The sequence below is a fragment of the Trachypithecus francoisi genome, unplaced genomic scaffold (genome assembly GCF_009764315.1).
Source record: "Trachypithecus francoisi isolate TF-2019V2 unplaced genomic scaffold, Tfra_2.0 Contig00687, whole genome shotgun sequence".
NCBI lineage: Eukaryota > Metazoa > Chordata > Mammalia > Primates > Cercopithecidae > Trachypithecus > Trachypithecus francoisi.
In genome coordinates, this window is record NW_022680823.1 from 42,749 (window position 1) to 56,204 (window position 13,456).

The 13,456-nt window shown below is 43.1% G+C and overlaps 1 pseudogene across 1 annotated transcript; it reads left to right on the forward strand.

The window, feature by feature from the left end:
- Positions 1-12,695: 12,695 nt before the first annotated feature.
- LOC117087766 lies at positions 12,696-13,223 on the forward strand (annotated as a pseudogene). Its single transcript, XR_004438905.1, has 2 exons — positions 12,696-12,807; positions 12,891-13,223. The product of XR_004438905.1 is annotated as an immunoglobulin heavy variable 4-59-like (transcript).
- The last annotated feature ends 233 nt before the right edge of the window (positions 13,224-13,456 follow it).

The following is a 13,456-nucleotide window of genomic DNA, read 5'->3' on the forward strand; positions in this document are numbered from 1 at the left end:
AAAAAAATATTTAGCAGTTCATTATTCCAGGATTAAATGCAGACTGTATAAAATTGTCTAATAACTTATTTGTGAGGGTGGGGATATCATGAGACACATGCAACAAAGAATGAAGTAATTTTCCTCATTTGCATGTAAGACATTTCCATTCACTAAAGACCTTTAATTAAAAAATCAATTTTCTATATGATCCAGGTTTTTTCCATAGGATTCCTTTCTTTCCTTGGTTGAGAAAGATTTTCCACAAGCTTCAACCCATGTCGGGCATGCACTGTCCCTGAATGGGCATTTACCCTCAGATGGGTCAGCATGTGGACTCTTCTGTCAGACAAACACATCTTTCCTCATGTGGATTCTTCCCTCAGACAAACACACATGGCCCCACATGGATTCTTTCTTCAGACCACCACATATGTCCTCACATTTACTCTTTCCTCAGGAAACAGACATTTCCTCATGTGAACTCTTGTCTCAGACAAACAAACATGTCTCCATGTGAACTCTTCAGTCAGATAAGTACACACATTTCCACATTCACTGTTTCCTTACACAAGCACATATATCCAATATTGAAGTGTTTTGTGAGAAAGGTATCCCTTTCCTCTGGAAGTGTATTTTTATGTTCTTACTGGACATATTTTTTGATAATGTTTGCTACTATGAAGATACCTGAACACTGTCCACACTAGAGAATAAGAAAGAGTAATGGGCAGATTAACCTTGTGCATCCAGACACAGGAATCTTTGACCCTGCCCTCCCTGAAATGGAGACACAGAGGATGGATGAGCAATGCTGAGCGGTGCACCCATGACCACAAAAACAAAGACATAGAAATGTGTCCCCTCCCCTCCTCATGAAAGGCAGCTCATCCCCTGTTCCTTCAGGCCCTGGTGAGGAGCCACCCTATGTCTGTGCCCTTTCGCAGTGTCCACACCATGGGGTCTGCACTGATCTGGGCTTCCTTTCTCATCACTGTCAGTATTAGGGTCCCTTATGAATCAGATCTAGCTGTGATTGCTCCAGATGAGGCTCTTCTTCCATTTCCTCTGTGTTTGAGGAAGTTCTGTGTGAAGTTTATTGGTGGAGTCAGAGGGGGAAAATTGTACAGCCCAGCAGTTCACCGAGACTCTCCTGAAAAGCCTCTGATTTCACCTTTACCAGCTGCAGCATGAGTTTGGTCCAGCAGGCTTCATGACAGAGACTGGTGTGGGTGGAAACAGTGAGTGATCAAGTTGGAGTTCTCAGATTACTCTCCATGAGTACAAATAAATTAACAGTCCCAAGTGACACCCTTTCAAGTACAGTCTACCGTACAATGACCAACCTGAAACCAAAGATAAGGCCTCGTATCACTGTGAGAGACACAGGAGAGGGAACATCTGTGTGAGCCTAGACACAAAAATCTCTGCAGGAAGACAGGAGGGAACTGCATTGTAGATGCTCCTCATAACCACAAAGGGGCAGTCAGGACCACCAGGAGGCGCTCAGGACACCTGGGGATGCTCAGAACCACCACAGGTGCTCAGGACACCAGGGGGCGCTCAGGACCACGAGGGGATGCTCAGGACACCAGGGGGCGCTCAAAACCACCAGGGGGTGCTCAGTACATGAGGGTTCTCTTAGGCGGCAGCTCCACATCAGGAGCCTGAGAGGTTGTGGTTTCCTTTTAAACTTTGGTGATTCCTGACCTAGTCAAGCAAAAGTCTTTCCCAGGATCTCTCACCATTTCTTCTTTGTAAATCCATGATTTCTTTTACCTACAAAACATTAACTTAGAACAGGGATTTAATTCAACTTTTAATGCTGCACATTTTCCAAGTAATACTGGCAATGATCCCTCAGGACAAATTTTAAAGTAGGTTATTTTATACTTTATTTATGTAAAATGATACTATCTTTAAAATGGTACAATTTTAAAAATCACACCTGTAACTCCAGCACTTTGGGTGGCTGAGGCAGGCAGATCACTTGAGCTCAGGAGTTTTATAACAGCCTGGCAACACAGTGAGATCTTTTCTATACAAAACAAGCAAACATCAACAAAAAATAGCTAGGTGTGGTGCTACCTCTGCAACCAGCTACTTGAAAGGCTGAGGCGGGGGGATCCCTTAAGCCTGGGAGGTTGATGCTGCAGTGAACTGTGATTGTGCCAGTGCACTCCAGCCTGGTTGACAGAGTGAGACCCTTTCTTAAAATAATACATGTCATCAGTACAAACTGTTTCAATGAATAGAGCTTTGTGTTTTTGTGCTGTAACAGTCAAACAGTTGTATGTGTTTTCTAACTTTAACTCAGTACATGCATGATGTTTTGTTTCTTTTACTTTCATCTGCTGTTTTTGGAAATTAAACACCATTTTAAACGCTCCTGTTCTCCCCTTTGCTTTGCTTCAGGTGTCCTGTTTGTCAGACTATTTCTCTATCTTCCCTTTTTGTTTGAAAGTCTTTTTTCTTCCTCAGTCTCCACGAAGGATACAGAAAGTCCCTTTACTTTCTGTCCTCCAAGTCTGGTGAATCAGTTCCCTTCTCTTCATAATCACTGAAGCCAGCAAAGTTTAGGAGGATAATAGTTCTCCTTAGAATATGCTCATCTACCTGCAGACTCTCTGCCCTCCTCACCCTTTTCTAGGGTCCTGCAGACATCACTTTCATCCCATCCCTCCCTTCCGTAAGTACCACAGAGGGGGCTCTGCATCTCCTGCTGCCCTCTGTGTGCTCAGCCCTGGGCTCACTTGTGCTGTGATGATGAAGTCTAAATCCCCATGTGTTTGGACCACCCTCTAGGAAGATGCCATTGTGAGTGAGACCTGAAAAGCATGGGCTATGTTCAGTTTCATATTGCTGGATCTTCTCTATTTTAAAGGAATACTGGCACATAAAGACTAGAGCTTGTATTGAATATCCATGTCAAAAAAGTTTTCTTTCAAAACTTTTCAAAAAAAACAATTTTTCCTGCCTACTTTGAAAACTACAGTGTAATTCAACAAATAATGTAATACAATTTTAAAGGCGATATACATCATATTAGTTATTCAATTTATTAAAAGCAGAACGATATTTAAAATAAATTCCATTGCACATTTAAGTGACATATTCGACAAGAATGGCATTTACATACTTTTTTACAAAAACATGTATTTAAATATATTTGTCTTCTTAATATTGGTATAGGCAGACATACATGTAGAAAAGCATTATTTTGCACGACAACCTCAAACTGCAAACACAATTTAAATTCAATTAAATAATTAGAATAATATGAAACAAATAGGTGTGTTGTTTTGGTTTTTAGATACACATTCACTTTTGCAAGGGCACATGTATGTGTCTTTGCTGGGCTGTTGTGTATGTATGTGTGTTTGTATGACCATGGAGTTTTAAATACATCATTAAATTACATAGTTGTATTAATCTTTGCCAGGCACAAAGGGTCAGGCCTGTAATTCAAGCACTTTGGGAGGCTTAGGCAGGCAGATGACTTAAGATTAGGAGTTCAAGACCAGCCTTGCCAACATGGCAAAAACCCATCTCTGCTAAAAATAACAAAAATTAGTCAGGTGTTGAGGCACGTGCCTTTAGTCCCAGTGCGACAGGGAAACGTGGGGCCAGAAATCCCACACAGAGTCCCTACTGGGGCACCACCTAGTGGAGGTGTAAAAAGAAAGCCGCCGTCCTCCAGAACCCAGAACGGTAGATCCACTGATAGCCCACACTGTGTGCCTGGAAAAGCCACAGACACTCAGTGCCAGCTCATGAATGTAGCCGGGAGGGAGACTGTGCCCTGCAAAGTCACAGGGACAGAACTGCCCAAGACCATGGGAACCCAACTGTTGCATCAGGTAACCTGGATTTGAGACACGGAGTCAAAGAAGATTATTTTGGAACGTTAAGATTTGATTGCCCAGCTGGATTTCAAACTTGCATGAGGCCTGCAGTTTGGGCTAATTTCTTCCATTTGGAATGGCTGTATTTACACAATGCCTGAACTCCCATTGTATCTAGGAAGGAACTGGATTTTTTTTCTAATTTTACAGGCTCATAGATGGAAGGGACTTGCCTCATCCCGGAAGAGACCATGGGCTGTGGACTTTTGAGTTATGGCTCCAATGACTTAAGACTTCAGGGTGCTGTTGGAAAGTCATGAATGGTTTTGAAATGTAAGAACATTAGATATGAGAGCGACCAGGGGTAGAATCATATGGTTTGTCTGTGTCTCTTCTCAAATCTCATCTTGAATTGTATCTCCCACAATTCCCACGTGTCGTGGGAGAAACCCAGTGGGAGGTGATCAAACCACGGAGGGAGTTCTTCCTTGTGCTGTTCTTTTGATAGTGGATGACTCTCATGAGATCGGATGGTTTTGAAAAACAGGAGTTTCCCTGCCCTTTCTTTGTCTGCTACCATCTCCATGTAAGATATAACTTGCTCCTCCTTGCCTTCCACCATGATGTTGAGGCCTCCCAAGCCATGTGTAACTGTAAGTCCATTAATCTTTTTCCTCTATAAATTACCCAGTCTCGTGTATGTCTTTATTAGCAGTGTGAAAACAGAATAATACAGCAAATATCAATCTCTTAGAATATTTTGTTGTTCTGCATATAACATGGCAGAGTCTCATATGAGAGGTAAAACAAATAATCTATGGACCTTCAGATATTAAGTCATAAGGTAATTATGCCTGAGTCCCTGAGGGGGTGAACCAGAGGTCGTACGCACTAGTGGCAGTACCTTTGTCAGAGGGCGTTCAGGGGTTTCTGAACGTTTTGATAATTTTAATTTAAAAATAGAATTTACTGTTTATTTATTCATCAACATTCCAGAAGATCGTTGGCAGTAAGAACAGCCTAGTATTGGAGTAATACTCATGAGTTAGAGAGTTATTTTGTAATTATTCTCCTGAGATTTGCGTGAGTGAATCGATATGGAAGTTCATATGTCCCTAGTTGAAATATCAGAATCAAGAAGTTTTCGTCAGCCTTAATGGCTGTAGTTTTTGACAAGGTAGTGCTTCAATTCAGCCAGAAAGAAAGACAACAATGAAACTTTCAAATACAGGGGAGTCCGACCTCAGTCTTTCTCTCTTATAAACAAAAAGCTGTGCCACATCGAGATTTTTCTTCAAGCTCTCAGATAGAGTCAACATTGGGAATGGAAAAGCTAATCACTTTCTCCTTAGAAAAGGCGAAGGTCTGAGAGGAATGCAGAGTTGTGTTCATGAAGAAGATGACATTGTTATGTCTTCTCCTTTGCCCAGTGACTGCTCTCAAGTTGAGTGTTTCAGATGTCAGACATGGCCTATAGGGATGGCTGTGACTGCACGTGACTGACAGGGACTGAGTCTCTATATCTCTAAGTGTCCTGTCCTAACAGCAGTTACAGGTGTCAGCCCTAGACTGGAAGTGCCTCACTGACCCTCTGCCTCACCTGTGCACTCTCTGGTCAGCTCAAGAAAGTCATACCCCTGCAAAATCTTTTGCCAAAAAGTACTCCAACTGGTATGTATGACCTACGGTCCACACCCTCAAGTACACAGCCATGATCATCCTATGACTTGGTGTCTAGAAGACCCCTGGACTTTTAATTTTACCTCTAATATTAGACTCCACTTTATCACATGCAGACACAGCAGAATATTTTAAGACATTGATGTGTTATGCTGAAAAATACAACAGTTCATAAAAGTCTCCTTCCCATCACAGCCAGTGTTTACTGCTGAATAAGGATCTGCCATCCCCTAGGAAGGAGCTAGAATGGATGGCATGCCCTGTTAGTAGTGATGGGATTCAATCCGTCTTGTGGAAAATGGCAGCATCTTCTTCTTCTATAAGATTAAATAGTATTCTATTGTGTACACATACAGCATTGTCTTTATCCATTTGTCTATCTACTGACACTCAGATTGTTTCCATATCTTGGTTGTTATTAATAGTGTTTCAATAAACATAGGATTCAGATATGTTAACAAGTGGTAATTTCATCTGCTTTGGGTTTATTTCTAGAAGCAGAATTTCTGGTCATACATATTTCCAGTTTTAATTCATTTGGACCCTTTATAATGCTCTCCATAATTGTGAAAATATAGAATGATATAGCCACTAGGAAAAACAGTTTCAGTTTTGAGGTATGATCCATAAACAAATAATGTTTGATTATGGCTCTCAATGAGAGTTTCTAATAAATATGATAGAAGTCAATAAAGCTTCTCACCTGAAAGCAGGATGAATTTGCTCCCTTATTCCCTTAAAAGCAAAAGATTTGGCACATGCATGATGGAGGCTGTTGGCAAGGTTCAGAATGATATCATAAGATGAAACTCAGTTGGATAAAAATGGTGGGTTTTCATTTACAGACATGCCAGTTCTAAATATAAAACCATGAAGTCAAGTGAGGATCTAGAACGTGTTCACTTGAAGCATCAACACATTCTCAAAGGCACCTACTGCTGCATCACAAGGGCGATGAACTTTTGAAACCAGTAAAGTGTGAGTTCACAGAAAGGGATAAAGCTATCACGTTTAACATGAGGTTTGTTTAATATGCCAAGGGCTTGTACAGATTAATCATACACAAATATACACCGTGTGTTTTGCATACCTACATGTCTAGAGGATGATTCTCTTAGGGAAATTTCTTCAGGTCACAGAAATCTGTGTAAGTTGTAAGTCCCACTAAAAGTCTATCTTTACGAATACTGGTCTATTTTTCAATTAGGGAAAATTATCTCTGCTGGAGTAGGCTTCCAATTTTGTAGATTTTTTCGTTGTTTCTTAAGGTTTAAGACATGAACCAAAAAATTGGAGATTTTTTGGAGTTTCATGGCTGGAGTTCACAAGATCTCAGGAAACCACTTCTTTGTTGCTTTAGTTTGAAAGACTAACTTCCTAGGAAAAGAAGCTTCTGTCTAACCATGATGAGCTCATTTCTTCCGCATACCATGAAGTTTGAGATCCCTTTGTCAAGAATCATGAAAATTTTACACTACAGTTTACTGAAAATCCTGACTCTTGAATTTAATATTGATTGGCATTGACAAAAATGTTTCATTCTTGGATGTTTTCTAAGTTGCTGGCCCAATGTATCAGTGGACTGAGAATCCTCCATTAGCTCCCTGTCTGTAGCACTGAGTTGACTGACAATCTTCAGAGTCATCCATGAAGAAGAGTCCTGAGGTTCATCGGATTCTTGTAGACACTCAGGTGAACCAAAGGAATTACCAGAATTGAGGGCTGCCAGCCATTTCCATGTCACTAGGAATAACTACCATCTAAGTGTAAAGGTCTACATCACTCAGAATACCCTGCATGAGAGGCTGATTCAAAAAAATCCAACCCCACCCCACAGATGCTCCACAGCAACCCTTACCGTTCTTTCAAGGAAAAAATAATCTCCAAGTTAAGTGAGTCATTATAGGTGTTCTGAGCTATGGTAAACATTGGATTGGGCGCAGATTTGTCTGACTTTAATGTGATTATTATACTCAGCTGCTGGTCCTATATGGACTGAGTATGGATAACTTAAATGAGCCTCGCTGTGTGATTTGTTATATGAAAATCTGAACTAAATAAACATAAAGAGCATGTGTGGACTAGCATGAGGGTGAGAGATCCTGGGAACCCCACCCCCCATACTCTTATCGCCCTTTCCGCCAGGAACCTCCGGGTTCTCAGGGTGAGAATCCACCTAGATCCCTGCATGGCTGTATTACCAGGAGACTGAATCTCTGATAAAAACACTGAGACCTTCTTCAGGCAGACAACCCATTTTTACTTCCTTATGTATGTGGGGAAAGGTAATCCATCCCCATTACAATCCCATACCAGCAGCCTTCCTTTATCATGAAAATGGCAAAAATTAGCCGAAAGGGGCACATTTACGAAAATTTTCCTGTGATGTTCCATCGAGAAAAGAGCAAAAGTCAGCTTCACACCTGGAGACTTCCAGTATCGGGCACAGTCCAGAGAAAGAAGACCACTACAGCATTAAAATTCAACTGTAAAAACAGGTAATGCTTCAGTGTTCCACACATTACGTCTCACCAGTTTAGGCAATATGGATTAAATATGAGAGTGTGGCAATGCACAAACTCTATTGAGAAGGAAAATAGGATAAAAAATGTTCAGGAAAATAGAGCAATTTGAAATCTCTGACAACAGCAACTTCAGCACCAAGGAAATGATGTCACTCTCATTGGCCTCAAATTTACTTTTCATGGGGCATCTGCAGGGTTCGAAAGTGAGACCAGGTGAATGCAATGTGCATGCACTTCCCAGGGGTCCACTTGTATTCTGTTTTCTTTACTTCTGTTTGCAGAAAATAGACACATACTCAGCCTTAGTGCCAGTGTAGGGAGTGCTTTCCTTGACATGGATACCAGAAAAAAAAGGAAAAGCATGGGGCCGATTAATGTAAAAATTAGCCACAATGTGTGTGTATATATATGTGTGTGTGTGTGTGTGTTATTTGAATACTAGAGTTGAAGTGGGCTTCTATCCACGTGCACATGCACCTGCAGGTATTCTCAGGTGCAATAATCAACTGCAGGACCATAAAAGAAATAAGAGTCCCCCCCCAAATCCCTGAAGAGTTTTTGGGTTCACCATATGTCAAACGATTCAGTGCCTCTGGAACTCCAGGAAAGGGCTCCCCAGTGATGCAGGAGATCTTTTCTTCGGGTCTCCCTGTAGAGTTCTGGGTTTCCTAAGACCAATTCAGTATTTCAAAAGATGGTGTGAGAAATGTATTGTGTCACTAAAGGAGAATTCTGAGCCAGGGCACAGCCACTTTATATTGGACTAGAGACACTGGTAGGAATATACTCTCTAAGTTCAGACAGAAACCCTCCTGCTGGGTAGGGGTCTGGGCTGCAGGGGGCGCTCCGGATAAACCCAGCACAGGCTCCTGCCCCAGAGCAGGTACACAGCAGGCTGGGGAGGGGTTCCTCTCAGGGCCCGGGACTTCCTTTAAAAATATCTAATGTGAGTATTCACAAGGACTTCTGATGTTTGTATAAATATTCCATTCAATCGTGAGCTTTTATCAAACTGGTTGTTGTAATAAGAACCACTTTCAAAATGGGGATTTCAAACTCTGCTATTTATCTAATAGTAAGCAGCTGGAGGTCAGGAATAAATCAGTGCAATTTTTGGATAGACACACTCATTCCCAAAATAACGCATTCGCATATTAAGGTCTAGAGCTGGTTCAACTTGCCCCTGCTTCATTCAAATGTGGGCTGAAAGTGAGGTGCATGTCCTGGGGCAGCTTGTTCTCCAGTAAGGGAAGCTCTGTCAATACAGAGTTCAGGGATGTGTAGGGGACACATGGCCTCTAAGAGGATTACGGCTTGAACTCTCAGCTTCTACAATTGTGTCATCCATGTGTGATGTATTTGCCCTTTTTTATACTGGGTCAGGAATTGGGCTATTAAATAGCATCCTTCATGAATATGCAAATCACTGAGGTTAATACAGGTAACTGTGCCCTGAGAGCATCACCCAACAACCACACTCCTCCTCGGGACCACACCCCACCAACAGCACAGCTCCTCACCATGGACAGGACCCACAGGCTCCTCTTCTTGGTGGCAGCAGCAAAAGTTAAGGGGCTCCCCAGTCCCAGGGCTGAGAGAGAAACCAGGCCAGTCAAATGAGGCTTCACGCAATCCTGCCTCCTCTCCACAGGTGCTCGTTCCCAGGTGCAGCTGGTGCAGTTTGGGCCTGAGGTGAAGCAGCCTGTGGCCTCAGTGGAGGTCTTCTGCAAGGCTTCTGGTTACAGCTTTACCACCTATGGTATGAATTGGGTGAGACAGGTCCCTGGAGAAGGGCTTGAGTGGATGGGATGGATGAACACCAACACTGGGAACCCAACCTATGCCCAGGGCTAACCAGAACAGTTTGTCTTCTCCATGGACACCTCTGTCAGCACAGCACATCTGCAGATCAGCAGGCTAAAGGCTGAGGACACTGCTGTGTATTACTGTATGAGAGACACAGTGTGGAAACCCACATCCTGAGAGAGTCAGAAGCCCTGAGGGAAGAGGTAGCTGTGCTGAGCTGAGGCAGTGGTGCAGCAGTTTCTTTATCTTCCATATGATCTCATTTTGCATCAATTCTACTGTGATATTAGCCATGAATGTGGGATAGGTGGGTGCCTAAGAGATCCCTGACTTGCCCATTTTGATGAGTTTTCCAGAAGACGTGAGAAGCCACTTTGTTTGCAAAGCATCCCAGGCCATGCCCTGCTCCACACATGAGTGCCCATTTCCTGGTCTTTGGTTAACTGTAAAACGCTCATCAGTGCACCTGGGCTAATTTCACATCAGGTAGAGGAATGAGTTCTAAAGGAAAGCTAAAGTTGTAATAGCAAGTCCTGCTCAATAACCTTCAGCTTTATTGTTTTCGTGTGACCCATCAATTAATTACGATACATCAAGGTTCTCAATGGGAGTTTCTAATAAGTATAAGGGATGCACAGAAGTTCCCTAATTAAAATAATACAATTGTGAACACAACCTCAGTATTCAACCATGTCTCCATCCTTCACACCCTTCACCACAAAGGAATTTTCATTTCTCCTGGAAGTTGGTTTCATTTTGAAATTAGTGATTTTTTTAATTTTACTATCTCAAGATTATCGTATGTGACTATTTTATCAGAAAGTGAGTTATGGGAACTTGAATTAAACAACTGAAAACAAATTCCCAACTAATTAGGCAAGATGACAGAATGTGATTGGCTCCAGGCTTTGATAATCCAGCGGTTTATGTAACCAGACTTTAAATTTACCCATCTTCCTGTTACATTCATGGCACAGTCAACTCTCAATATGAAAGAAATGGTGACTGCATTCCCAAGGGTCACGCACAGTTACAAAAATAGACTGGCTAAGGTGAGGAGGAGGATTGTTTAAATTCCCGTTTCAAGAAGTAGAATCAACTACTTTTCTGAGTGGCTCACAATGACTCCAGCTCCCTCACAGAGCTCAGACAGAAACTTCACTTGAGGGTGGGAGCTGGGCTGCAGGGGGGACTCGTAGCCATAAAGGTGAAAATGAGCTGTCAGATGGAGCTTCCCTGTCACCTCAACATGGAATTTATTGTTTCATTTCATTAGCACTCTTTACATAATGGTTCCTATTTTTTGGTCTGTTCATTATTTGTATTTTTCAAAGGAATCTCACTTGAATCTTTACTCTTTTGCATTTTGTCTCCAGGACAAGGTTGGGAAGTGTTACCTCCAGCATCATAACATGATCTAGTGACCTGACATATTTGCGGCAAAGAATACCTACCAATTCGGAAGCTCTTTGGTTTTCTTTCCATGAAATATAATTATTTCTTCTGTTCTGTGTATGAGCGTATCCTAGCAATCCTGTACACACCCACATCGATGTCTACAAGCCTATGAATTATTCTCTGTAAATAAAAATTTATCTCAATTTCCCTCAGTGTCCATAATTCTCCTGAAGGTGAGGAAGGTCTTTCTGGATCTTTTTAAACAAAATGTCCAGAGACCACCTGGTAGGTCAGGAGCTCACCTGGCTCTGGATGTTGGCTCTGTCTCTTTCCCTCTGTGTCCCACAGGTCAGTTCACTTGTTCAGTCCTAACAAGACAGCCCAGGTTTGTCCTGATGTTAAAACACACCCAACTTCTGATGACTCTCCTGTTACCCACATCCATGGAGATAGATTATTTGTTATATAATTCACCAAACTAATGTCAAATGCCCAAGTTGCAATACCGCAAACTCTAAGGTATGTTCATGCAATTCAATGAAGGAAAAAGTCTTTCAGACACAGGTGTACCTGAAATGACAAATAGTGGGTGAAGACTCTGGGCTTGACTGCCATTTTCCAGCCAAGTTTCAGAAGTGTGACCTGTCAGGGAAGAACCAGAGTTCCTTGTGCTCTCAGAGGGGAGGGCTCACAGATGTCCTCTGTGATGTACCTTACCCAGGAAAGGTAATTGCACTAATCTTGATGATGAGACTATGCTCCTGTGCTGACCTATTATAGTCTTTGACTGAAATTGTCACTGTGATCCCCAATCTACATCTATTCACACAGAAGTGTATAAAGATCAGGCCACATTCTCAGCATCACACATTGAGACGGTTGGAGATACGTCCCACTACCTTCTCCTGAGATTGCAGACAGAATCAAATTTCAAATGGTCACAAAAAGGATGGTCTCAGATTTTTATTTTTTTTATGACGCACTTTCTCGGACAGACATATTCCCTCGAACCATGATGGATATTCTGAATTACCATAAACATTGCATGGATGTAGGTTTGTATAAATTCACTGTGACAAAAGTATTTAGCTGCTGCCCTAATGTTTTGAATGGAGATTTGACAATTTAGATAACCTGGATGTTTGGTTGGTTTCCTATAAATCTTCACAGGTAGAACAGTATTGAACCTATTCCAAAATCTGTCCTTGATCCATGATCACACTCATCTCCCAGACCAGCTCCTTCAGCACATCTCCCTACCTGGAAGAAGAGGACTCTGGGCTTGGTGAGGGGAGGCCCCAGGAAGAGACCTGAGTTCTCAGAAGGCACAGCCAGCATCCTCCTCTCAGGGTGAGCCCCAAAGACTGGGGCCTCCCTCATCCCTTTTCACCTCTCCATACAAAGGCACCACCCACATGCAAATCCTCACTTAGGCACCCACAGGAAACCACCACACATTTCCTTAAATTCAGGGTCCTGTTCACAAAGGAAATATTCTCTGAGAGTCATGGACATCCTGTGCAAGAACATGAAGCACCTGTGGTTCTTCCTCCTCCTGGTGGCAGCTCCCAGATGTGAGTGTCTCGGGGATGCAGATATGACGATATGGGAGGTTGTCTCTGAGCCCAGGGCTCACTATGGGTCTCTCTGTTCACAGGGGTCCTGTCCCAGGTGCAGCTGCAGGAGTCGGGCCCAGGAGTGGTGAAGCCTTCGGAGACCCTGTCCCTCACCTGCACTGTCTCTGGTGGCTCCATCAGCAGTGCTTATGCCTGGAGCTGGATCCGCCAGCCCCCAGGGAAGGGACTGGAGTGGATTGGGCGTATCTATGGTAGTAGTGGGAGCACCAGCTACAACCCCTCCCTCAATAATCGAGTCACCATTTCAAAAGACACGTCCAAGAACCAGTTCTCCCTGAAGCTGAGCTCTGTGACCGCCGCGGACACGGCCGTGTATTACTGTGCGAGAGACACAGTGAGGGGAGGTGAGTGTGAGCCCAGACACAAACCTCCCTGCAGGGAGGCGGAGGGGGCGGGCGCAGGTGCCGCTCAGGACCAGCAGGGGGCGCGCGGGGACCACAGAGCAGGAGGCCGGGTCAGGAGCAGGTGCAGGGAGGGCGGGGCTTCCTCATCTGCTCAGTGCTCTCCCTCCTCACCAGCACCTCAGCTGTCCCCAGGGCTCCTTTCTTTGATATGTGGTTCTGCTTCCTCACATTCTTCTGCCAGA